The 27,880-nt window shown below is 32.9% G+C and overlaps 1 long non-coding RNA gene across 1 annotated transcript; it reads left to right on the forward strand.

The window, feature by feature from the left end:
- The first annotated feature begins 1,240 nt into the window (after positions 1-1,240).
- LOC145274795 (uncharacterized) lies at positions 1,241-17,676 on the forward strand. The gene is made up of 2 exons (XR_013866947.1): positions 1,241-15,730; positions 15,830-17,676. It is a non-coding gene; the product is annotated as an uncharacterized LOC145274795 (long non-coding RNA).
- Positions 17,677-27,880: the final 10,204 nt, after the last annotated feature.

Consider the following 27,880-nt stretch of genomic DNA (forward strand, 5'->3'; position numbering starts at 1 on the left):
CAATATTCAATTATACATGCACTGTATCTTGGACATATTTTTGTGCAACTCATATATATGTGTAACACAAACACGTGTTGATTGTCTATTTTAATGTTTTTATTGTCTCAAATTTTATTGTTAATATTTATATTGTTTTTTATTAAAATTTATCATACGCAAATATGTTGTGTTTTTAAATTCTTTTGATTTTTTTTTAATTTATCATGCGCAAACGTTATTTGTTTGCTTTTTTTAATCATCATGTTTAAAATTATTTTGGATTTAAACTTTTTTTCATGTGGAATTGCTATGAAATTATGTCTTTTTGGTTTTTAACTTTTATAAGACGCAAATGTTATGAAATGCTGTTGCTTTTTTAAATTATATTTTAAGTTATTATGGCTTTTAACTTGTTTTCATAAACAAATATTATGAAATTAGAATATTCTGAATTAGCCAAAACTAATATTAAACATTAAAAAGATAAGAAATTGTTCATTGAATTGTTTGTAAAAATCAAACTAATTTCAGGAAATTAAAAATGTATGATTAGCAATGGCATGCAGCCAATTCCTTGGTTGTATGCCCTAAATACTTGAGTATAAGTCTTAGTACTAAAAAAATATTACGAGAAAGGGTAATAGTTTTACTATGATTGGATAGCTTCCTCCACTCACACAAATTTGGATACCCCCCTCACCATATTACTGACAACTGGTCACACAATAATCACAATAAATTAGGTAAAATGGTAGCAAATACTGCTGAAGAGCTAATTGTTGTTTTTAAAAGTTGTATTTGTTTCATAACGTTGAGAATTGGTTAAATCCTTAAGTGATTTTATTCATTGTAGATGTGAATAAAAATCTTGGTTAATAAAATTACCTTAAAGTTTCTCCTATTTATAAATTGCTATCTAAGTGTATTTATAAATTGCTATCTAAGTGTATTTATAAATTGCTATCTAAGTGGAAATTATGAATGCAGAGGAATAGTATTAGGTTGATGCACAAATAATGTTTTTATCAGATATACAGACGTTATAAAACATTATTTTTGCACCAACCTAATATCAAGATGGCCTTCCATAGTTCTCTCAACTTATCCTAATGTGCCCGACACTACATAATGCATTTCAAAGCATTATTGTGTAGCTATAGTTTGTATTTAGCTCCTCTATATTGAATGACTGCATGTGAGAAACAGTCACATCATTTATTAGGTAATCCTGCTAATGTGCATAGACATAGTCAGAACATGGTGGATGAGACAAAAATAAATATTCTTCGATCCTTTATAGTGATCATCGACTAATGGATGTTATGGCAGAGAGATGGTGACGGCATCAAGGAATATCATCTCGCATGACAATTAAAAAATGCATTTCTCTAATTAGTGGAGAATGGTAATATATCTTTAGTAGCGCTGCATATAGATACCATCAACCATCGAGAGATTCAATTGAAAGTTTCTGAAAGGAATGAATCAAAACAATCTGAGAAAAATTATCGACTTGATTGATGAACACTGTGGAACAAGGATGCTGATATATGGATTCCTAATACGTATGTGAAGATGAAAGACAACAACGTTTTTTACTCAAAATATATCTTTTTACTCTCAACAATGGATATACATAGCAGTCAGAACATGGTGGGTCTAGAGAAGTCTAACCTTGATGAAGAAAATCCTTATATCTTTTATGGGTAGATGTAGTTCCTGTGGTAATCATTGACAAAGAAATGCTTTGGAGTTCTAGTTATTTTCAAATCTAAGGCTCATTATATTATTATCTTTCCTCTTTAATGTTTTAACTGCAACTGAAAATGTTAAAAATTTAACTTCAAATTTTTTCTCAGTCACATGATTGAATTAACCAATTTTACTCTTTATTGACATAAAAAATTTTGAATGACACTTAAGTAACCTCAGTCTTTGGTTCATGCAGATTACAATACATAAGAGAGAAAGAAAGACCGAGAGAAAGAGAGAGAAATAGACACATATATAGCAATAGAGAGTGAAAAAAATATATTTATACTAAAACTCTGTTTATCACGATGTTGGTTTGTTTGTTGAGGACATATTTTAATACCAATAAAACAGATGGGGAGGTTAGAAACTTGGTTTTATTAGTGCTCTAGAGGCTCCTTGTGTAAATTAGTGATCTTTTAAACCAGTACATTTCAGGTGAAAACATCACCTACTTACGTGTCAAACGCAAGATATGTGATTTGTCTACTTACATGGATAAGTTTTTGTGTTTTAAATTATGTTAATGTGTTTTTCTTGCAAACTAAAAGTGTCACTAAAAGCAAGATAAGTTACTCTTAAATCAGAAAAGAAATAATAAAGAGAAAATTCCTACAATAAAAAAAAAAATCACGTAAAATACTTAAGTAAGTTCTATTTTTAAATAAAAAAATAAGGTACTTATACAGAATTCTACTCATATGAAAAACCAAACAAAATCTTAAAATGTCATACAACAATAAATCAAATAAAATCATTGAGTAGTTTTATTTATAAATATGAAATAAGGTATTTGAAAAATAATTTTATACTGCACTGGATGCTACCTTAATTTTAATTAGTGCTTTAAGTAGTGTTCTGTATGCCTCCTGAGTTTTATTTTTCCACTGATCACTTTGTAACGTTGTCTGGAAACCAACACATTGTCCAGTTTCAGTTGCAAAGGAGATCAAAACAAACAATAGGAAATAATTCCAACTCGCTTGTTCTTTGTAGCAACATTTATTTCCTCATTTTCTCTATGCCACTGTGACTTTCCTCACATGATCATCTTTTCGAATGTCCGTCATGCTTTGCACATGATCACGAACATTATCCACGTCTCTCTCATGATCATTCTCTTTCTCTTTTTATAGTCTTTTTCCCCTCACTGGTGATGTCACTTCACATGCATTTACATACGCGCATCTGTGCTATGTTACAACTTGAAAAAAATAATTTCTCTTCTAGTGAGCGGTATAGCTTGGTTTTAGTAGTGCTCTGGAGGCCTCTTTAATTTTATTTAGTGCTCTCAATAGCGCTCAAGAAGCCTCCTGTTGTATTTTTTACACCTATGAAATTGTTTTTGTTTTATTTATTATATTTTGCTAGAAAGAAGTAGATAAACTTTGTTTTTAAACAAATTTCAAAGATAATGAGTTTTAAAAGAAATATGTTAAGTATACTTCTTTAATGCTGCTTTGTAATTTATGGTATCGATCAATCATCTGAAACAAATTGTGGGAAATTATATATATATATATATATATATAATTAATTTTTAAATAATAGATACATTCGGTTCTTTTTTTAAAACGTATTAAAATGTACATAACATAAAATAAATCCAAACTAATTTTTAGATTCAATTTAAATTAATTTTTATATTTTACTTTGTAAAGTTTATAAAAGTGATCTTTGAAAATTGATGAATTTCAAATTAAATCTTGTACGTTAATTTTTTCAGTTTATAAAACTACATTTTCTTTAAACATTTTCATATTTTCCAATAAATGCTTTTCCAACGTGTTCTCTAATGCTCAACCACATTGATATTCTCTCTCTCTCTCTTTCATTATTTCCATGGAACATGCTCGACTGAGCTATGTTCAGCTTTGGTTTCTCCTTGTAAGATATTTACAGTACAAACACATATTGCTTGCACAACGGAAAAAAAAAACTTTCCTTTTTCCTTAGTATCAGGCAAATTTTCCATGGACAGAGCTTCTTTGCAAGGACCCACTTTTGGAACACATTACCAAAACGATACTTCCTACTGATTACAACTTTGTCATCTTCTGTGTTGAACTCTATCCATCTAACACTTATCATTGGCTAGTTTGGGACCTGGAAGAAGTATATTTCTTTTTAGCTCATTACATCAAGTAGCTTCACGTTTTGTCTGGACTGATTTCCATAATTTTTTTTTAGAATGCAGTTCATACTATTCAGCAATGTAAGTACTCCCATTATATTCCTAAGTTTTTAGTTGAAAGTCCAGTGAGCAGCAAAATCTCACACTTTGATTATAAAGGTCCCCCAAATGCTCTAATAATTTCTTCCTTCGAGCTGTTAGACTTTAGAATTCTTTGTTTCCTACTTCTCTGACTAAATGTAATGTAAACAAACATATCGCTGGTAAGTGGGAAACTCCCTAGTTAGAGTGTCGTGGTCCCTAATTCACAATATCATCTTACATCTCAGTGACAATTGGCAGTGAATGTGGTGAATATATGCAAGAAAAAAAAATCATTCCCTCTCATTAACTATCTATGTGTGGTTCTTATCTTTGACAAATGGTAATCCCATTTAATACTCAGTATTAATTACTGTGTATCAGTCTGACTATAATTGCATATGTAATAGAAGAAATTACACACACAAGTGGCAGCGTATCTGTTTAACATGTCAGGTGTAGAAAGAAGAAGTAAAGAACTCGTGCTTGTAGCTGGAATTTTTTATAAACGGCACTAGTTTGCATATGAGGGGAACAGTTGCTTTAAAAGGAATGAATTGAACAGGACAAATAGTTTAGTGTTTGATATCTGAAAGAAACCATCAAAGCCGAGATTTGTTAGTGTGAATTACATAGTTAATGAAGAGGAGTTCGGTCAGTTGTCTTTTCTGGATTACGGTGTAAAAATCATATATACATAAAAAATTTTGAAGAATATTACTGCTAAGAAATATGTAACACTATCATCTATTTTTTTTTAAATTTGATTTCTTTATTTTTAAATCAGACTTCTTTTCACTGTCTAAAAGTCATACTAAAACTTCCTGTCTTTTTTAATAGGAACTATTGGCTAAATTGCCCCATTTCTTGAACATTCACAAACCACGGTTTAGAACCTGATTTTTATAGAATATCAGTTAACATGGTTAGTGAGTTTTATCCTAACTGTGTACTTCACTTAATAAGTCGGTTCTTGTCCCTACAACAAGAATAAAGAAAGATTTATGTACGTGTCCCTTGACAAAACGAAAACATATCCCCCAAATTACTTAAATTGATCAAGTGGCTTTATTATTATATTGAAAATATTTTCATAAGTCTTGCAAGTCTGTGATTAATAACATTTGATTTTCTTATTTAAAAATAAAACTACTTGATCAATTTATGTAATTTTTGGCATATGATATTTTCGTCTTGTCTACATACATCATAAAGATTTTTCTTTATTCTTGTTTTTTTTTTATATAAGGACAAGAACAAATAAGTCTTGTGCCAGAATTTAAAAAAAAATTACTTATTCCATTTAGTAGTCATTTTTTTTATATTGCAATAAATTTTATTTTAGATTTTAGCAATTTGATTACTTATAAAAATAACATTGTTTTATCAAATTTGCAGAATGTACAATTTTTAGTAAAATCTGTAGCTGAATATATACAAATGTGTTGTGTTAATATGTAATGATTAGTGCTGAAACAAGTTATCAGAATTGGAATCAAGAATAAAAAAATCGGAACTTTTAGAAGTGTCGGAATCAGAAAAAATTGTTTCTATGTTTCAATACCCAAAACAATTGTTTACTTATTTTTGTTTAGAATTTAATTTCCCATGGCTCTTATTAATGATGAAATGATAAATATTTATTGATTTTAAACTACCAGTAAAACTACAATTTATATATCATTCCTACAAGCATATTTTTATGTTTGCGAAATTATATGCACATATATGCGGTTTTACAGTAATCCGCCCACCCCTCAAAAAAAAAAAAAATCTATATTTTTAAAATTTAAAAAGAATCAGAATCTGTAATTGTATAAAAATCGGGAATTTACAATAGAATTGGTAATTGTATTGGAATCAGGAAAAATATTGGAATCGTTCCATCACTAGCAATGATGTACGATAGTGAAATCAAATAAGTTGGGGTTAAGGATATGTGCTGCATGGAAAGAAAATATATGAAAATGATAAGGTAGATATGCAAGGTTAATTTTAAAGAGAGGCTTACATCTAACGACCTCAGAGGAAGATTAAATCTAGACAGTATATGAAAAAATATCCAGAACCGGGAATTTTGGTTTAGTGTCACATTAAAAGAATGAGTGAGAGTTTTGGGGTCAGAACCTGCAGAACAGTTTAAGTAGCAGAGTTAGTTGGCAGGGAAAGGCAAAGAAAACATGGGAGGAAGTAATAAGAATAGGTTTCAGAGAAAAAAAAAAAGAAAGAAAAACATGACCAATGATAAGTTAGTTTGGAAATCAATTTCTAAAAGCCGTCCAACACATGCCAAAAAGTAGAACAGATGTTAAACCAAATGCTTTTTATTGTTGTTGTTGTTGTTGCTATTATTACATGTTCATTCAAATCAACTTGCTTTCACAAATAAGGGCATAGGTAATGAAATTATATATACATTTTTAATGAAATAATGAAAAATTATATTGAAAACAATCTTATAAACATTTTGCCACTCTATTTTTGGGGGAGAGGGGGGATGTTAAAATGGTTTTGCTCTTAAATAAAAAAAAAAAAAAAAAAAAACACAATATCTGCAGTTATAATGGTATTGTATCCTTTTAATTTCACAAAAATGATCTCATTCATATCAGCTTTGGATACTTCAGCCTCCCACGTGAGACAGGTGGGGGGAAAAATAACACTTCATCATAACTATAACTCTTAATTGAAGCGATCTCAACCTTATTTGCGCCGAACAAGAAAAGCGCTTTTCTAAACCCTTAACTACTCCTTCAGAGGCAAAGTATATGACTTTTCCAAATGTCCTTATCAAAATACTTCAAAATAAAAACCCGATTCTCCCACATTCATACTCTCAAAAACTTAATATTGTACTTTTTTTTAAAAATCCCAATAGGGCAACACTTCCACTTAAATTGTTACCTATCGATGGCTTTTCATTCCATTTTCCAACTTTCCTCTTCTCTGAGTGATTTGCAACACAATAGATCCTTCCTATTATCCTTACGCCGCTTATGCTGTGTTAGGGATGTATTCAGTTATGTTCCTTAAAGTTGATTTTTGCAACTAGTCTAGTTCACACTGGCCGGAACATCTATGCTGGAAAAACTTTTTATTTTTATTTTCCAAAGTCGGGAACTGCAACTGGCCCATAGCTTGCAGAAAATGTCGGATTTCCGTTTATGAAGCACCTAATTTTTTACTTCACGTTGATCTTACTAAAGATCAAAGAAAATTTAAAAAAAAAAAAAAAACAATTTGAATCACTATTCGCAAATAATAAAATAAATTAAATATTGTCTACCCCGCTCAAAAATTCTGATTTTATATGCTGACCATACGTTTAGAAAAATTCAATTTAACCTTCAATTTTTTTCTTTTTTTTAAACTTCTTAATCTTACTTTACTCATTATTTGCTTTTTTTTTCCTAACTTAACTTATTGGCAGACTCCTGGGAAAAAAACAAAAAAAAACAAATTATACACTAAAATTTCCAATACATACAATACATTATACTTTTTTTTTTCTGTTTCTATTCTAACATCTAAATTATATATAACAAAAACATTTCCCAATCTTTAAAAAAAAAAAAAAATTGAATAATGCAGTTCGAAACTTAAAAAAAAACAATCTTTATATTGCCAAGTCCTCTCAAAAACGGTAAAAAACAGTACAAGTCCATTGTCTCTCACTTAATTCAAAATAGTCCTTTATTTTTGTTTTTTCTTTCTAAAAAGGACAAATGTTCAATTAAGAAACGGAATTTACAAATTCACAACACAAAAATATTTTTACAAACCTCTGACCTAAGCTTTCAAAATAAAAGTAATGACTTGACATTTTACAATGTAAACAAAATGGCGTCCAAATTCGGACAAAATATTCAGCGACTCAAATCATAATAAAGATATTTTCACAATTATTATTATTAACCAGTAGGACCCGTTAACCGGCGTTGCCCGGTGCAATCCCCCCCGCCATGCAAAAAAATAAACTACAGTTGTTGTTGGTGGCCACTACTGTCTCTAAACGATTGCAGACACTGGCAGCCGTGGCTGAAATTAAATAATTTGGCTTTCACTGGCGATTAGTGATGGTTTTGGGGCGATAACATGCAGGTACTGTTTGAATTTTTAAAAAAATAATTAAGGGAATGCGTAAATCAATATGAATTAATAAAAATACGAAAAAAATGGTCTATTAGAATATTAATAGAAAGTAAAAACCGAATTTGTAGACGTTAGGAATTCTCACTGTATATGGATTGTTTAGAGTGATCGAAATCAGTGTTAGCAGTCCTAGCTGTTTCCGTTTGTTGTTGAAGTCTTCCTCTTCTTTTCAACTTTTTCACCAATAGTAGTAAATTCCAGTTTTATGTCGTCTTTTTTTAACGTGTAAAACAAAACAATTACGACTTTTTTTCAATTCACTTCTTTGAGTATTGTCATGTTAAGAATGGCGTTGGAATCCCAAACTTACCATGTTAAGAATGGCTTTCGGAATAGACACCACTAACCTCTCTATTTTAAGAATGACATTCAGAATAGACACCCCTAAAATCCCCATGTAAAGAACAGCTTTCAGAGTAGACAACCCCATTTTATTTGGGGGGGGGGGAATAAGTCCCCCAAATTTAACCGTGATAATCGTTATCAGCACAAATGCAAAAAAAAAAAAAAAAAAAAAAAAATTGGGGGATGACAGTGTTGTTAGGAGAGAAGTAGATCTGTTTATCACACGTGCATACAAACTTGGCAGCCAGTGAATTACAGTGCATAATACAGGTCTTTATATTTCTATAAGTACTTGTCTCCGAAAAATTTGAATGAGATTTTCATAATCAGCAGAATCGAAAACCTATAAAGTAGTCATTCTAAAGAAAATTGTGGAGGTGGGCCTAATGTACAAATTCACCCCCCCCCCCACCTCCAAAAAACTTAATGTGTGTGCATTCTTGAGAATCAGTCGGGAAAAGAAATTTAAATAAAATACACCACAGAATTCAATGTAATGTAATTTATGTTAAAACTGTAGCGTAGGTAATCGGTGTAAAAAAATCGGTAATTGTGACTAAAATCACGTGTGCAGGTCTGTCAATTGAGGTATGGAAGCAAAAAATGGAAAATTTCTAAACAGGTATGCTTGCAGAATTCGACCTGGATTCTTGGGATATCCTGTCAGTCATGGATCGGGTGCGGCTGACAATCATCGGATTAAGCCAAGCGCATTAACAGACGCAAACTAATTTCAAAACTATCAGACAAACCAGAAAAAAATAGAAATACACTAAATAAAAATACATAAAACCCTACCGTATAGTGACTGAATATAAATGTTTTATTTTTTTTTAACAATTTTTGTTTTGCAAATTATTTATCAACAATTTTTTTTTCAAGAAAAGATGACGGTTTTATTTTTAACCATAAATTGTTAGATGTAAGAACAGTTTTATTTTCAAGATTTTGTTCATTAATCTTTTTTCTTATCAAAATTTTTTTGTTCGTTTTAGGAAAGCTAAAAAATGTGTGTACGAAAATCATAAATTGTTAGGTGAGCTAGCGAGCGAGACAGAGAGGAAATAAATATTTGTTGTATTGTCTTCGAAGCAAGAGAAAGAAAGAGGGAGAGATAAAAGAGAGAGAGAGTGTTGGGAAGAATATATACAGCGAAAGAATAAAGTAGATTGCACAGGTTTAAATAAATTATCTGTAAACGTAACTATGTTTGTAAAAAGTATAATTACTGAAACAAAGGTACAAATCAAGCGAAGAAGCAATTTGTCCATAGGGCAAAAATAGGTATCATTGCGACGCCATGTTTGAAATCGTACATTAGCGTTCATTTAGCATACTAATACCATTATTTCAGAATATAGGAATGGCTAGAGATCATCCAATCAAAAGGAGTGGAATTATTCTGGGGAGACTTTATTATTTTTGTAACAGAAAAGGGAAAGATTATGTTATGTCAATGAGTTTATGATCCAGTTAAGAAGGGTGAAACTCCATATCTGTCTCAAGTGCAGAATACCCTCCGGTAATGACTGAGAGCTGTAGGAGTACTTTTTATTTAGAGGGAAAATTAGGGACTACTTCCTTTAAAGGTGGTTGTAATTGTGATGATGTCGCTCCTAGGATGTAATGTAGAATTTTATTATAATGACTAAATGTGTCTAAAATGGTGTTCTAAAGTTACATAATATAATAGCTAATAGTCTAGGTATAATAAATTTGCATGTGGCATCTGTTGTTGCAAATCTATGGTACTTTGGTCCAGAAGGGAATTCTGCCATCAAACTATATAGGAGATAATATCTTTTCTTCATTTTTCTGCTTTAACACGGATTACATATAAAGTTACGTATACATCGCATGTGTGTGTTTTCTTTTTCTTTTTTTTTTAAATTAAACTTCCTTTTCACTGTTCGTTCTATTTTCTTTTATGTGTCTAGTGTAGATTTACTTGACCATTTTTTCTACCTTTTTTAGGACCCTTCTAAAACATTGTGCGTGTTTGCATGTGTATATAACCCAGCATTTTTTGACAAAGTTTGTCCTCCGTATGGACGTCGTCTTCTCCCCTATATCTCAGCCCTCATTTTGTTTTGTTTCCAGACCCTATATACATGTTGTGTTTGTGGTTTTTCAGGTTCAATTGTGAGGAAGCTCTCATCTGAAGCACTAAAAAAGGAATATGTTATATAGTATAGTACCAAAAAGCATATATGTTGGATAGCGGGGTATTGAAAGTGTTTACATCACATAATAGTTGGGGGAGGTATAAAAGAAGTTTCATAATTTATTCGTCCTGAGCTCATCAGTTTCAACTGATGAGTGCTGTGACGCTGTACATCATGCAAACACAATAGATCAATTAGACATACTTGAAACTTTTCTTTACATGTGTGATTCTGAGGAACCACAGGACAACAGTTTATATTTTATGCATGTAAATTTATTTCAGATTTGTCTCAGAGTTTCCCAGGAACCTGCCTTACATGTCTACATACTTGTCTTCATCTAGCCTTGCTTCCAGGCTTTCGGAGCTTGTACCAATGCATGTTTGAATTGTTTGCAGACAACTCCTAGACTCTCAACTCTAATCTATGACCTAAACAATAATTGTTAGTATCAATTATTTTTGACAAGATCACCTACCTGGTATATCTCAAATGTACTTTTATCGTCCAACAGGGCGACACACAAGTTTCTTCCCCTCCAATCATGTAACACAACCCAATGCATTATAATATTTCTATAGCTGCTCAGTAGGATCTGCTAGCAATCTCAAATTATGAGGCAACTCAGTCTGTATTTTCAGTAATACTTCCCACAACCTTCCTGGGGTCACTATACTCGGTGATACACGTCCTAATGACATCATATCCAACTTGCGTATCTAATATAATAGTATCATTACCTGTCGCCGTGTCTGGTGCACTCTGCACATTATGGCCAACAACTGAAAATATCTTTGTACAAAGCTGTCTAGTTTTTGTAATACAGCAGTTATCACATCGATTATATTAGCTACCTCTTCCTTAAACACCTGTACCTGGGAAAACAATTGTCCTAGGCTAGCTCTGTTCTTAGTCAGTTCCAATCAGGTAACATTTAATATTGATACACTTTCTCTGGCTACGTATGACAATGTCTTTTGATCCCTCTCCACCTTTTCTAATTTCCTTTGGATAAACTTCACATCATTCTCAGACACTGTTCTGAACAACATGCTCAGCACCTTTGCCACTATTGGTAATACGGATCTCTTTTGTTTTGTCCAAAGTAAACCCCCCCCCCTCAAATAAAACCTCATATGTGGCTTCCATTACACAGGTCTCCCTTGCTAGGGAGACCAACAATTAAACGTCGTTATGATAGCCATATTTCTGAATTATTTGACATTCAATCTTCGCTAACTGGCTACTTCTTCACTTAAACGTTCCACTAACACCCCATAAAACTACAGTTCTATTACTATCGTGACTAGCCATTTTGATCTGGTGATTATAACCTCTCTGGTCTTTTTAAACTCTGGCTCTGCTACTGTTAATATTATCAGCATTAACATAATTCTTCATCCGTCCATATCTACAACAAGATGAAGAGAAGAACTGGTCTGAGCTCCCCTTTTCTTTTAATTAATTTATTTTTTTATTCGTCATCTGGAGACTTAAATATTTCTTTCCTAGGTTACGGACTGTCTTTTCGAGTTATTAAAAAAAAATCTCACTTAATTTCCATGTGGTTGTCTAAAATCAAGCAAAACGAACACGGAGTAAATGTGGTATTCTGGCATCTGCAATGATTCCAACTAAACATGATCTAGGCAGGTCATACTTTCACATATTGTTATCTATCTGTAGACTAATTTGGTTACAGTCTATTAATCAGAAAAAATTCAAATTACCATCAGTATCATCGATTTCAAATCCAAACGATATGCTGTGCGCATCAAAGTTAATAGCTAAAATTCCCATGGAGTATTTGATTAAAAAAAAATCCAAAAGTTGAGGACGTAATATTTTAACTATCTGCATTATAAAAATCCAATAAACATTAGTACCGTTGGTTTCACTTTTTTAAGAATCGTGATCAATCATATACTTCTCATCAACCTTATTTCATTTTTTCCACTTCCTAGTAACATCCGAGAGGCAGCACGCGCCACATCCATCATGCCTCACACATGCATGGGAGTCCTTCCATACACTTGACGAGGCTAGTAAATGCACCATGGCCCACCTTGGGGAGCTATATTTTCCCTTTCTTCCTACTCTTGTAGTGTGGAGCGTAAGCTTTAGAGGCAATTCTTCCACCTCCTTAATTACTTTCTCTTCTCCATTTTTTCTGGAGTTGGGCTCCCATTCACTCGCCTCATTCACCTAATTGCACCCCGGTCCTATTCGTTTTGATTCTCCGCTATTGTGGAATTTACTTTAACTTGTACTTCCATGGTGAGATTTACCTTTTCTCATAACTCCTCATCAACTGGAGGGATTAACCTACACCTTCCTCCCATTTCGATTCACTATCCGATTTCATATCCTCTGCCTTCACAAGAGTTACTCTTCTCTTTTTACTTATTTGTCTCGGTTCTTCCCAACCTTCTACTTCTGTCAGCTTTAAATCATTAACTTGTTTCTTTTTTCTTGTCACTTGATCCCAGATTACAAAGGACGTCGGCCCTGTCTGCTACCCAACCCAATAGAAAGGTATCCACTTTTGATCTAATTTACCCTCCCTCAGATGCAGTTTATAATACACCGGTTCCACTACCTGCAAGCTAACCTCTTTTCTATTCTTGTTTATTCATTCGTTTCTCTTCTGCTGGGCTCTCTTAATCCTTCTCCTAGTCTATGTAAAGATCCTATGTTATTTTTCTATTTTGTGGTGATCCTTCACCATGTACTTTCGACATGGTTTAAACAGATTGTTTATTAGTAGGACCACATTCCTACCAAACAACAAATAATAGGGGGTAAATTTTGTAGTTTCGTTCATAGTGAACCTTATGGCTGCCAGGGATAAATACAAATCCCAGTTTTCCTTATTGCTCTCACTGAGTTTGGCCAATACATCAGCCAGGGTTCTGTAAAACCTCTCAACCTTGGCATTGCTTTGGGATGGTATACTAAAATAGCTATGTGTTGGATGTTTAGACCTGCCAATGTCTCCACCATAATCGTATTCACATTTTCTGTTCGATGATCAGCTATTCAGGGATCCCATACTAGGGAATATCTCAATTTGTGCCCATTTGTTTGGTATAACAAAGACGCCCCCCCCCCCGGCCAATTCGTCAAACAGTCAACAAAACTGAGTATATAAAGGTTACTTTTAGTGGTCTCCCCCTGTGGCCTTGATTTATCCATGCTCAATTTGGCACGTCAGTTTCCATTACCAGAGCAACTTTCTTTGCCCTGCTCTGTAATTGGCAGATTTGGCATTTATCTACATGAGCTGTCACCTCTCCATACAGCTTCAGTCAGTAATAACATCTGCCTATTAATTCATATGTCTTCTTGATTCCTATATGACTAATCCTCTGGCACTGGGCTAATATCTCTGCTGGCAATTCCTTAGGGAGAACCAGCTTAGCACTTACTTGGTCGGCTCTCCTGTATTACAAACCTTGTTTCCAGGACTCAACTAATCTCTATTTATGGTTGTTCAAAATAAACTTTTGATGGCTACATTAATCATTATCATTCAGGGTGGTCTACCATTCAGACATCTAAATATGTGAAACAAAACAAGTAACTTTCCTTTGGTTTATGTTTTCTGGCGACAAGATTCAATTTTTTATCAAAGTTTTTTGTATATATCAAGCACATGGCTTCTATTTATTTATCTATTGGAGATCCGGTTATTTCCAATCTCTCTAAAAGGGAAAGATCTAGTCATTCCTTTTAGCCATGTGGGATTTTTAACAAAATGTCAACACGCCGCCCCCCCCCCCCCGCCCCTCCCGACTATACGTCATCCTTCATCTGACTAGTACAGACTAATGGATACTGCCCAGGAGACATATCCTACTATATACACGTAAACTTCTACTTTAAAATCTGTATAAAATATCTTTTGTAAATTTATACTTTTGAATTCGTTATTTTGTTTGTGTTTGTCTCTTGATTTCACATATTTCAATATTACCTAAAAAACGGTTTTCCTTTAAAATATTTCCTTTAAAAAGCCCCCCCCCCTAAATTATATTTAATAAAGCTGTAAGCATTTTAAGTTCCATAATTATTGATTGTCAAAAAGGGTACTTGTGCAGTTTACGAACCATGCTGAAATAATAACGTTATTGGTTAGAAAGCTATTAATCTGGGGGTGGGGTAGACTTTGTAATTGTTCTGTACTTTCATTTAACAATTTAATAAGCAAAAGATGCTGCAAAAATTAATAAACTTGAAAATCCTATCTATATATTAAAAAAAACACAGCATGGTCCATAAACTTGCACAAACACACAGAAAAGTAATAACAAGTTCAGTATCTCATTTCCTGTCAATAACCAAAATATCTGACCCCTTATTTCTTTATTCACAACCAATAATTACATAACTTAAAATACTTATGTCTTCTATTAAATACTTTGAAATAACACAGATATTTCACAGATGAGTAGGCAAATCGAATTAAATTATTTTTGGACCAATTTTCCGACTGTATTTTCTTTTAAATAATTTATGTCGTCCTTAGTAATGCTTACCAGCACTTTTGTTTAACCCGTCATTAATCTAAGGAAGATAACTCCATTTTATTAAGAAATTCGTTCACTTTTTTTAATAAGAATTTAGGATGCTGAAACCTGCACAACTTGGAAGAATTGTAAGAAAAGAAAGATGTGGCTACATTTATTTTATAAACCTGAAACCTGAAAATAAAAAAATAAAAAAATTACAAAACGAAAAAGAAGCTGCGACTAAGCCTTTATAACATCGATAACAAACAAGTAAAAAAAACATTACAAAAAAAAAAGAATGAAAACAAAAATAGGTTAAGACTACTTTTATTTATTTTTTTTACCACTTCTTTTTATTAAAAATAAAAAAATAGAAAAGAAGGCAATTCGAAAGCTTCACTCGTTGTTTCAAGGGAGGTAACAATTTTACTAAAGTAGTTGAAAAAAAAAAAAAAAGAAAAACCTTTTTCTTAGAATTACTTGAATATTCTGTTCAATAAAAATTACAATACCATCACATTTTATATATATATATTTGTTGTTAATGTCATGACCCTCTGAGTCAAAGTGGCCTGGTGGACCAAATGAAGACTGATTAAAAAAGTTGAGTTGGTCAATGTGCACTGGTTGTCCAACCTGTAAAGGCATTTTCTAATTTTCAACCTCCCCATGTTAAGAATGGTTTTCAGAATAAACACCCTTTGCAGGTTGGACAACCAGTACACATTGACTGTTGTGTTTTAGGAGTCTTCGGGGGTGTTTTGAACGAATATCACATTGAAACTTGTCACTGGCAAGTAGTTCTTATGATAGTAAGAGCTTCGTTATCCAGTGCATTTCCTATTGTTTCCACTGGTTGCCATTCATAATATGGGGTGTATTGCTTGGAGCATGCAATTTAACAAGAAAAAAAAATGGTGGTCAATTTCTAGTATTAGATGGAACATGAAGGTCTTAATATCAAAAATTATATGGCGACAATTTTAAATGTGATATTCATTCAAACCAGAACCGAAAACTCAAGTTTTTAATGGTGAGTCTTAATTTGGTCTACAAGTAAATTTTGACCAAACTTTGTTACATTAAATGGTAAATTTTTACTTGGTTTTCACCTGAACATTTTCCTTTAAAATGACATCTTCTAATGGTTTTTGGGTATGCTGAAAACGAATATCGCATTTAAAATTCTGCAAGCAAGTAGTTTTCGGGATATTAATCAATCTAATTCCTTATAAGTTATAAGTGGCTACCATTTACAACAATAAAGAATTAGATTACTTAATATCTGGAAAACTGCTTATTTGCAGAGAATTTAAATGCGATATTCGTTTTCAGCATACACGAGAATCACTAAGGTCGACATTTTAAAGGAAAATGTTAAGGTGGAAACCGAATAAAAGTTTACCCAGTAGATAAAGTAGTTGGAAAAGATATTTCCTTACAATTCTTAGTAAAATAGAGTTACCTCCCTTAGAACTATGAGCTTAGTGTTAGAATTGCCGAAAAAAAAAGCGAAAAAAGTTTATTTAAAAAATAAATGTTAAAGTTTTTTCCCTAAAAAAGAATGGAATCATTACAAAAGAAAAGGAAACGGCGACCAATTGCTTTTTTGTGCTTGTATGTTTAATATAAAGTTTATAATAAATGTTGATTCGAAGCGTTAACTTTACTAAGGGTTTTTTTAATGATCGTTAAGAGTCACTTTCCCTTTAAATCAGTTATTATCATTCATTTGAACCCTTGAAACTAACAAAAACAAGAATGTTCGCATTCGCCCCTAGCATATCAACGAACCAAGCAAACGGGAAAAAGTAAAAAGAACACTTACCTTTAGTTTCTCTCTCTCTCTCTCTCTCTCTCTCTCTCTCTCTCTCTCTTCAATCAAAAATTGGGTGATCACTTCTCGTGCGTTTATCGTCTCTACGAGACCTACACAATAATTTTTTATTTTATTTTTACCAATAATTATTTATTTAAATAATAAAAAATCAACGGCATAAAATACAAAAACATCATTTTCAAATCTTATTTTAAAAATAACTTAGTACTTATGCAGAATACTAACCACGTTATGGCCTGCATATTCCGGACAGGTTATGAAAGACACCGGACGGTGTTGAAACGCTTAGCCAATGAAATCGCAGCAGCCGACAATTGGCAAACACATTTTTTTTCCTTTTGTCTATTAATTTTTGAACAGTATCTTTGGTTTATTAAATTGTTAAGCTACCTCTTCCCATGTTAAGAATGGCTTTCTAACTAATAAGGTTATTATTTCAGCAATGTCTTTAACATGCACGGCGGACCTGAACAAGAATCACCCACCCCACTATAATTTTTATAGTATGTTTTAGTATAGTCTTCGAGGTTGGGGGGGTGTTTATTCCGAAAGTCATTCTTAACATTGCAAGGTTGAGGGTGTTTATACTACGCTGGGTTAGGTCGTCAAAAATACCAATTGCAGAATACCGGTTAAAATTATAGGGGAGGGTGATTCTCATTCAGGTTCGCCAAATGCACAAGTATCTTTTTTTTCATTGAAATTACTATAAAATAACTGCTTTCGATTATAATTGTGCTTGATTTTGTTTTTCTTAATTTCTAACTGTTTCACCTGCCTTGTGGCGGTTGCTGTTGTGGCGCTACAGATGATCTGTCAACCAATCCTCTTCACCCTTCTCTGTCTACCGCACGCTTGACCACCTCACTCAACTTCAATCCTGTCCATTCTATAATGTTTTTTGTTTTTTTTGTTAATTCATGTTCACCCCTTACAAAGCATAGCGCCACTTGGACGAAAACAAGGTATTTGTTTATGTTACAGTTAAACTTCTGCATATCAATACAGCCAGGGAAGCAGGCAGCAGCAAGGGAAATTCCAAAGTCTATCTGTTCGAAGGAAGAAACTATTAGAATAGAAAGCTTTCTGCCATTTAGAGACATCAGTTGAGATCTTGTTGCTAAGCAGGTTTATCGGGAATATGTACGCCGAGGGAGTACAAGTGAAATGAGTTCATCAGAACACATTTCATTAAAATATTTGTAAAACAGGCACAGTGATGCAACATTGCGGCGATGGGACAGGGGCTGGAGCTGAGTTGATAAAGTGGGACCGATTAGATTGACAACTCTTTTTTGGACCCTATCAAAGAGGGAGAGACTAGTGGTAGATACACCAGCCCAGATGTGTTGTCTTCCCATCTCTTCTTCTGTCTTCCTTTCTTTCTTCACCCTCTGACTTTTGCCTGGAGCACTGTCTTGTCTCTCCTCTTGTTACGTGACCAGACCATTTTAGTTTGCACCTCCTGATTGTGGTGAGAAAAGCTTCATAAGGACCAATGGCTTACATTATTCTATTTTGACTTCCTCATTGGTTACATGGTCTTCCGAAGCATCTGAGGCTTGAATCCTCCTCTCTAATTCTGCTGTAAGAGTCCATGTTTCACAAGCATACAGGAAAACTGTGTGGACAAGGGAACATATGAGTTTTATCGTTGAGCTAAGCTTAATTGCTTTGCCCTTCCAAATGATGTTCAATTTAGCTAGTGTTGCTTGCAGCTGCCATTGCAATTCTGGCTATTACTTCCAGTTCGGAACCCGTTAACTGTTTGCTAGTGTTTAAATTATTGGATATCGTTTTCAGTAAAAAAAAAAAAAAAAAAAAAAACATGATTAAAAATAAAGAATAAAAAAATAATGTGAAGTTTTTGTTTGGCACCTTCTAGCGTTTTATGTAATCTGCACGGAATATGCTGACAATAACGCGGGCCATATACTGCACTGCATAAATACTAATAATTTTATCACGAAATAAAATGCACCGCAATGCATTTCGGCTTCTTTGTAAATAATTCAAATTAGTCTTTTCTAATAATTGAAAATAAACAAATGAATGAATGAATAAATAAATAAATAAATAAATAATAATAATAATAATAATAATAATAATAATAATAATAATACTACACCGTGATCCTTCGAAGTTTGAAAGGAATTCGGAAACCTTTAAATTGTCGAACAGAAAGTCAAAACTCTTTAAAGAGCTTAAATTCGTATGTATTAAAGGACTAAAATGTTGAAAACTATTTAAATCCAATAATTTTAGTCTCTATAAAAGATATGTAGAGATTAAAACAACCTTAACAATTAAATATAGTTTTATAAGATTTGGTTAAATCAATAATTAAATTCAACTTTTTAAATGCTATTAACAAGAACTTGTAAAAGAAAAATGCATAGTTACAAATTTAAAAAGCCATTTTTTTTTTTTTTTTTTTTTTTTAGGCAATAGCTTGGCCTTCAGGACAAGATCAAAGTGTAGTATCTGTTCTTCAGATGATGCACTTCAATTTCTTGTTCTCTGTCAGTGGAGGAGAGATCCTTCACGACTGAGACAATTTTTATTTTTGTTCCTTTTCTCCACATTAAAAAACGACCCTGGTGTCTAACTTTGTCCCGTGGGGAGGCATTGTAAATAGGAACAAGACTCCCTAGCGACGCTGGGTAGTAATTTAAATAAGGTAAACATTTAATTTAAGGGGAGACAACCTTATCATGTTTAAATTCATACTTGAATCGTTAGATTGTCTCCCCTGTTAATCGCGTTGTCGTACTTATTTCCTGGCTAATATCTTGAAACTTTTACTGAGTATTTTGTTATTAAATACAAATGTATTTAATAACAATATTATTTAATATTTGTGAAGTTTTATTGATAATATAATTTCAATTAAAAACATTTAAATTAAAAATATATAGAGAAATAACCACAATAGAAATATACAAATATACAATCCAAATTCTCTTAAATAATACAATAAGTTTGTTATGTTAATACTAACAAACTTACATAGGATGTATTAACTTAAGAGTGAAGAATAGTTACCGCTCGGGAATTTGTAAGCGAAAAAATACAATCCTTTTTTTTTTTTAATCCGGAACATATAAAAAAAATACATAATTTATATAAAACACATTATAATGAAATTCTTTAAATCCATCTAGTTTTAAAGTGTGGAGACGATTTGTAAGCGTCTTTACCGTTTAAACAATCTTATAAATCGTATCCACTTGTTAAAACTAGACGTGTTTCTCTTTGGGTGGGGGTGAACTAGGAGTTCTCAAGTGTTAACTGTTTTGTACTTTGACTTTTTAATAAAATCTTACAACTCGTAACGAGTTCTTTAAAGGTTAACTATTCTGTACTTTTACTTACAAATCGTTTCCACACGTTAAAACGAGGCTCGCTCGGTCGAGAATGTTATTCTAATGCGTTGCATATAAATTATGTTGTTTTTATTTGGTTTACGAGTTCTTGAGTATTAATGATTCCGTACATTTACTATTTCGAATATGAGAAAAATGTTTAAACCAACTCTGCCCATATTTAAAAATTAGATTATTTTAAAGATATTAATTAAATCTTGATCCATTCTTCTGTCTAACAAAGTACTTAAGTGCTTTTGCATAAGTCATTCATGATGCAAGGAAAATAACTGTTTTTGATTAAGAGATTCATCTTTTTTCTTTTCTTTTTTTTTTTTTTTTGTTTTCGAAAGAGAATTTGAGACTCATAAATGTACTCAACTTATAAATTAGTTTTCCTTACAATTGCAAAACGAAAGAAAGAAAAAACTCTCGTCTCATTTCTTTCTTTCTTTCGTTCTTTCTTTATTTCGTTCTGTCTTTCTTTCTTTCATTTGCAATATTAAAAAGGTTAATATTTCTTTTTATTTATCTATATAATTATAAAACCCCGTGGACCTTGCTTGCTTGCTTGCATTTTGTCTTTTTTAAAAAAGGGATGACAGGTGAATACATTATATATATATATATATATATATATATATATATATATATATAGAGAGAGAGAGAGAGAGAGAGAGAGAGAGAGAGAGAGAGAGAGGGGGGGGAGTATAGGCGTGGCTCAGAGGCTAAAGAAAGAGGGTAGAGAGTTGTATATTTTGGTTTGGTTTCGATTCTAGCTGATGGCATACGACATAGGAGTCATATATATATATATATATATATATATATATATATGTATGTATATATATATATATATATGTATGTATATATATATATATGTATATATATATATATGTATGTATATATATACATATATATATATATATATATATATATATATATATATATATATATATATATATATATATATATGTATATAGTTTTAATCTTACTACTATATATAAGGTTTAATATAATAGTCGATAGAAAATTGTCTCTCCATAATCATAAATATGTAATCTGCATGAATTAAAATATCATATTTAAGCGTATCTTACGACAGGGCAAAGCCAGATAGCCTGCTCGTATGTGTAAAGTTGATGTTTACACATCGACGTACAAGATCAAAATGCAGAAAACCATTTGTACGCATATCGTTTGTGCATTATTTTATCCTAAATTAAAACAAATAATTATATTATGGACCAATCAGAAAATTTTCTGAATTTATTTTAATGTCCCCCCCCCCAATTCTTTAAAAGGGCCAGATTTTCTTTCAATAAACCGGTGGAAACCATTTGACCCAACTCTACGGACTAGTGTCACTAGATGCCTCACTCTGTGTGCCCATCTTTGCAACATCTTTCTCCACTCTCGCACACACAAACATTATGAACACAATTCATTGACTTATTGTTGTCTAGCAATCTATATAAACCTTATTCAGTGAAATATTACAATCTTTTTTGCTGAACTCAAAATATAATATAAAAACGAATGAACATTGACTCTTATAAACAACTTTCAATGAATTATAATTTATTAAAATAAGCAGAGAAGTTTTGAATACGATTTTCCTGACCCCTGAAACTCACAGCTTTTAATTAATTGGTCCTTTAAATGTCTCAGAGTATATGCTTTGCTTGGATTAGATCTGTTGTTTACTCACTGTAATATGACAGCTGCACCTGCTGCCTACAGATTATTTCATGGTTTTTGCCCCGCTGCAATGCTTAGATCCAAGATGGTAAAATTAAAGTAAATTATAAATATTAAAGAATTAATATTTATGAAGTTATCTCAGCCAGATGTAAAAGCTCAATAAAACCAAATAGGAGATAGAGCTTATAATACGAGCAAACAGTTAATAAAACATGTTAAAAAACACTTTGAAATGAGTTAAAAACATATTTAATCTGAAAAGGAAACACTAGATAAGTGGATAGTCCTTAATCTGCAGAGTTTCGAAGAAATACTTTCCTTCTCATTAGAGGGTAGGAATTAGCAAAATGGGGAATCGGATTTTGCATGCAAAAGTATTTGATGAAACAACAAGTAAGTCAAAGATCTTACTTGATAACAAAAAAAGTGAAGCAGAGGGAATATGGTAAAGAAAAAGGTGATTACACATGAATGGATAGTCTAGCGGAAGAAAAATAATCCAGTGACGGTAAAATCCAAATATATACCTTCAAGAAAGTTAATTGAATTTCCATTTGCACAAGTAAAATCCAAGGAAATCCCGTAATTGGAAGAAGATGGCCCATAATAATCCAAAGGCAGAAATCCATGGAATGATTCACAAAAATGTGTACAAGGAAAAAAGGAAAAAAAGGAAAAAATTCCAATAATATTATTGGAATTTTTTCCTTTTTTCATCCATTCATGTGTAATCACCATTTTCTTTTATTCTTAACATGTGTCATATGAATGAATCACACATGCGCATTCGTGAAACATTTGACAAACAGATAAAAATCCGATGACCCCCATGCACTAACTTTTTAATTTAGACTCCTTAGCAGCCTTTTTCCGGATAAAAACCAATTCAGATTTTTTCACATGTCTAAATGCCCTATATACCAAATTTCATGTCTGTATATCAAAAATTCGTTGAATATATACGTTTAAAATTGTCCTCACACACACATTCTCATTTATATATATATATATAAATGAGAATGTGTGTGTGAGGACAATTTTAAACGTATATATATATATATATATGATGAATTTTATAATTTTTATCGATTTTAATAGTAAATCGTAGCCATTACAAGACCGAATTTATCTCGATATTTCGAACTGAGTTGTTTTATTTATTAATTATGCAGATACACGGAACAACGTTCTCACTTCCTCATACAATTTGATTTTCTTAGTTAAAAAAATACTTGATCAATTTATGTGATTTTTTGAATATGACATTTTTTTTCCGAGTATTCTTGCTATCTCACCATGCTTTACAAAAGTTGACCATGGCATGACAACTGACCACAATTCCAGATATATAAAGCTATTTTACTTGACCAGGATTGGTTAATGATAACAACAGAGACGACTACCATCCACAGCAGTCTGATCCATCAGCCCTAGCATGCATACATTTAAATTGTAGACTTTATGTTTATATTATGCTATCATTTATAAAACCTATAAGTTGATAAATATAAAATGTAATAATGTTAATAGTCGATGGCTTTCTGTGTAGATTTTATGTCTTGTGGTTCTAAGTAAGTTTTATTGTATTTATATATATTTTAAATTTTGTTGTATTTTTTTGTTATTATTTATGTAAAAGCTTCATCCAAATTTTATGAATAAGAAATGCTTCAGTGTCGAAAGATTTATTGATCCGAGTGAAAGCGTTTATTCATGAAAAAAAGGCACTTGTGTCACTGATAATTATTTGTTTCTAATTTTGTAAGAATTCTACATATGGAAAGGGGAGACAATCCATAATATTAATGATGTTCATTGAAACTTTTTTTATTTTATTTTATTTTTTTTATTACATTTTCACCCCAAACAAGGCAAATTGCCACTTTGGTGTAGGGGGTTACTATCAGGGGCAACAACTACTGGGGTACTATGTAGGGATTTGGGCAGCAAGATGTCGGTTCACGTTACACTTGAACTTCTGCACGTCAGTACTGTTGGGGAAGCAGGGACCTGGAATGGAATTCCAAAGTCTAGCGGTTCTGGGGAAGAAACTATTGGAGTAGAAAGATCTTTTACATCTAGGGATCTCTCCAGTGTGGGGGTGGGATTTAGCAGCCTGTCGGGTTTGTTGAGGGTGCTCACGTCGTGGGGGCACAAGTGATTGCAGTTCGTCAGAGCATTCACCACTAAAATACTTGTAGAACAGGCAGAGGGATGCAACATTTCGTCGATGGGACAGAGGCTGAAGCTTAGATGCCAGTTCAGGGCCTATCAGGTTTGCGACTCTCTTTTGAACCTTGTCAGGGAGCAAGAGACAAGAGTGCAGATGCACCAGCCCAAATGTGACAGCAATACTCCATACATGGGCGAATGGTGGCCTTATAGAGGTATAGGATACTTTCGGGTGTTAGTAGTTGTCTAGCACAGTAGAGAGAGAGCCTACCTTTCTTGCAGCGGCCCTGGCAATGCCTTCAATGTAATTGTTCCAACTCATGTTTCCTGTGAACGTTAGACCAAGGAGTCTGAAAGATATACTCTCAGATAAAGAGTCATTGGCCATTGCTATAGGTGGTAGAGAGGGTTTCTTGTAATTATTGAATGAAACTAGTTTAGACTTGGCGGCATTGAACGTGACCAACCATTTTTGTCCCCATTCCACTACAGATTAGAGGTCTTCCTCTAGTGTTTCTGCCATTTCTTTAGAAATGTGTTCATTCGTCTTCCTGCCGTGCCTGCCATAGAGTGTAGTGTCATCAGCATATATACTCATCTCAGAGGCAATTTTGTCGGGGAGGCCATTTATGAATATCAGGAACAATAGAGGTCCAAGGATAGAACCCTGGGGCATTTATATCATATTGTTTAGATGTACGACCGTCGAGGACAACCTGGATTTTTCTTTTATCTAAGAAGGATTTAATTATGTTAAGTATTCTTCCAGTGATACCGTAAGATCTAATCTTTCTGAGGAGACCCTCATGCCATACCCTGTCAAAAGCCTTAGATATATCTAGAGCTACCGCTCTGCCCTCCCCCGCTTTGTCCAATGAATGGTATATACGTTCAGAGATTACAGTTAGGATGTCTGCTGTGGAACAGGCTTGTCTAAATCCATATTGTTGGTCAGTCAGAAGTTTAGCATCTGTAAGGTGATGGACTAGAGCATGGTTAATTAAGGTCTCAAATATTTTGGCAAAAGGTGGGAGGAGGCTAATGGATTGATAATTTGATGGGTCAGTCCTTTCGCCAGAATTCTTAAATACTGGTACAACAGAAGAAGTTTTCCAACAGCCCGGAAAGCAAGCTTCATTAAGGCATTTGTTGTAGAGTTTGGAGAGAACTGGAGCTACTTTGGCTGAGCACTTTTTTAATAGCACAGCTGGGATGAGATCGGGTCCACATGCTTTTGAAGTGTCAAGGTTTATTATGATGGCATGCACCTGAGCAGGGGTGATTTTCAGATCGTCTAGCGTGGCATCTGTGCGCATAGGAAAGTCAGGTAGGGGGTGGTTGGAAGGGTCCAGTGTGGAGTTTGAGGCAAACCGACTGGCAAGCATGTTAGCCTTGTCGGTTGCTGAGGAGACAACCTCGTGATTGTTGGTTAGGGGGGGAATTGTTGATTCTCCATTATTTACTACACTGTTGTAGATTTTCCAGAAGTCTTGAGTTCCTAGTTTTTGTGCTTCGATGCGTTTTTTAGTGGTTTCCGTAAATTCTCTCTTAGCTGTCGCTATTTCTTTCTTAACATTATTTCTAGCTTCTATATACTTCAGTCTGTTTGAACTGGACTTATGTCGGTTAAATCTGCAGTATGCATGCTGCTTTTGAGCAATGGCAGTTGCACAAGTCGACGTAAACCATTGGGGAGAGTGGGGCTTACTATAAAATTTCCGCATGGGAGCATGCGCTTCGATTGCAGTTTTGAACCAGTCAGTGATCTCGTTTGCACACTGTTCAGCAGGGAGAGAAAAAATATTTCCCCATGGGGCATCTCTGATTAGTTCCCTGATGGCTTCCCAGTCAGCCTTTTTATAATATCTCGTTGTTTTGAGCACTGGCTCTTCAGTTTTGGCTCTAGAGTTTAGGGCGATTTCAACCATTATCACTGCATGATCAGCGTTCCCGAGTGAGTTGTGGGCCTTCGTTATGCAGTCATCGGGAACTGTGGTCAAAAACAGATCTAGAAGTGATGTATGTTGTTCTTCCTGGTCAGGGAAACGGGTTGGAAACGTAACAATTTGAGATAGGGAATGAGATATAGTGAAGCTATGAGTGTTGTTGCCCGCTGCATCTGTGTGAGTAGATAATCCAAGCCAGTTTTTGTGGTGGACATTAAAGTCACCAAATACATGTATTTATGCGCTAGTGTCGAGGGACAGTGCCGTGTCTATGCTGTCAGAGACTTTGTTTATTATGGTGCAGTCCTGAGTCGAGGGAGAGCGGTAGAGAAAATAAAAGTAGCTAATATTGTGTTGTATGTTTAGTCTAAAGCACATAAAGGCTTGATCATCCGTTTCTAGGTTTGTTTCTCTAGTCAGGGGGAGGGTATTACGAATGTAAACTTCAAGTCCGTGTATGTGTCTGTCAGAATCCTTATGGCAGAGTGGGAGATATCCAGGCATGTTAAAGTGGTTAGAGGGGATGGAGGAGTGTAGGTTAGTCTCACTTAGTGCTAAGATATCCGGGGTATTTGTTAAGAGAAATGCTTCAACATCAGCTAAATTAGTTCTAAGCCCATGGATATTTGTGAATGCAAGCCTCAAGGGAGGAGGCAAGTTGAATTTGTTTGTCCCTAAGCCTGGTTTAAGCTTATTTTTAGATTGTACTGTCGTCATATTTTTTTAAAGAGTTTCGGTTTAGGTAAGGGGGAGCTAAACAAGAGGTTATGCAGAGCATCAGACATGCATCACAAGTAGACCATCAGCTGACCTTTACATTAAATTAACGAACTAATACAACACAAAACATTGATTACCGGAACAGTTATTGAATTAAATTAGTTTTTTTATACATTCGTTTTACAACATGAACAATATCTTTCTTTTCTTTTATGAATTTAATATATGTAAAAGTAACATATTATTTTATTAATTAATATTTTCAAATAAATTAAAATAGTCGGTTTGAGGTCTTTTTTATTTCAAATGAAATATAACTGTGTATTTAGAACATTAAAAAGTTTTTTTAAAGTTATGATTTTATTTTTTTTGAAAACGGTATGTTTCTTGGAAAAAATAAAATTATTAAGAAATACAATGTAACAGTCGATTTTGATATGCATATTTTTTAAACGATAAATTTAAATAAATTCAATGAATATCCGCATAATTATTGTTTTCTGTTATATTAGTTTGTTAATTTAATGTACTTATTTTTTTATTTACCTTCAAAGTTTCGCTAAAAAGCATTAAAATTTTAGATTGTCTCTACTTTTCCCATATAAAACTCTTCCAAAACTGTAAACAAATAATTATCAATAATAATTTAAAGTGCACAAATGCTGAAAAAAATAGAATTGGTCGAGAATTTTTTCCGAGAAAATTAACCTGCTTTGTTTCTGGCTTAAACTTGTATCCATCATGCCTACTCCACTAATAAAAAAAGACAAGAACTTCATTAAAAAATCGAATGCTGTGTGTTAGTCAAAAACTCACATTTTAAATCTATTCTGTGTTTCAAATATAATTCCAACTTTGATTTCATTTTTTATATATTTATTTGTTTGTTTTAATAAGTGTTATTATCTTGTTTTTTTTTGTTTGTTTTTATTTTGCTATTTTTGTTAAAATCTGTTTTACAAAATCCAAATACATTTTTTTTTTGCCTTGTGATAAAAAGCAATAAAAATA

Source organism: Euprymna scolopes, unplaced genomic scaffold (assembly GCF_053919585.1).
Source record: "Euprymna scolopes isolate OS-2025 unplaced genomic scaffold, ASM5391958v1 sca458, whole genome shotgun sequence".
Lineage (NCBI taxonomy): Eukaryota > Metazoa > Mollusca > Cephalopoda > Sepiida > Sepiolidae > Euprymna > Euprymna scolopes.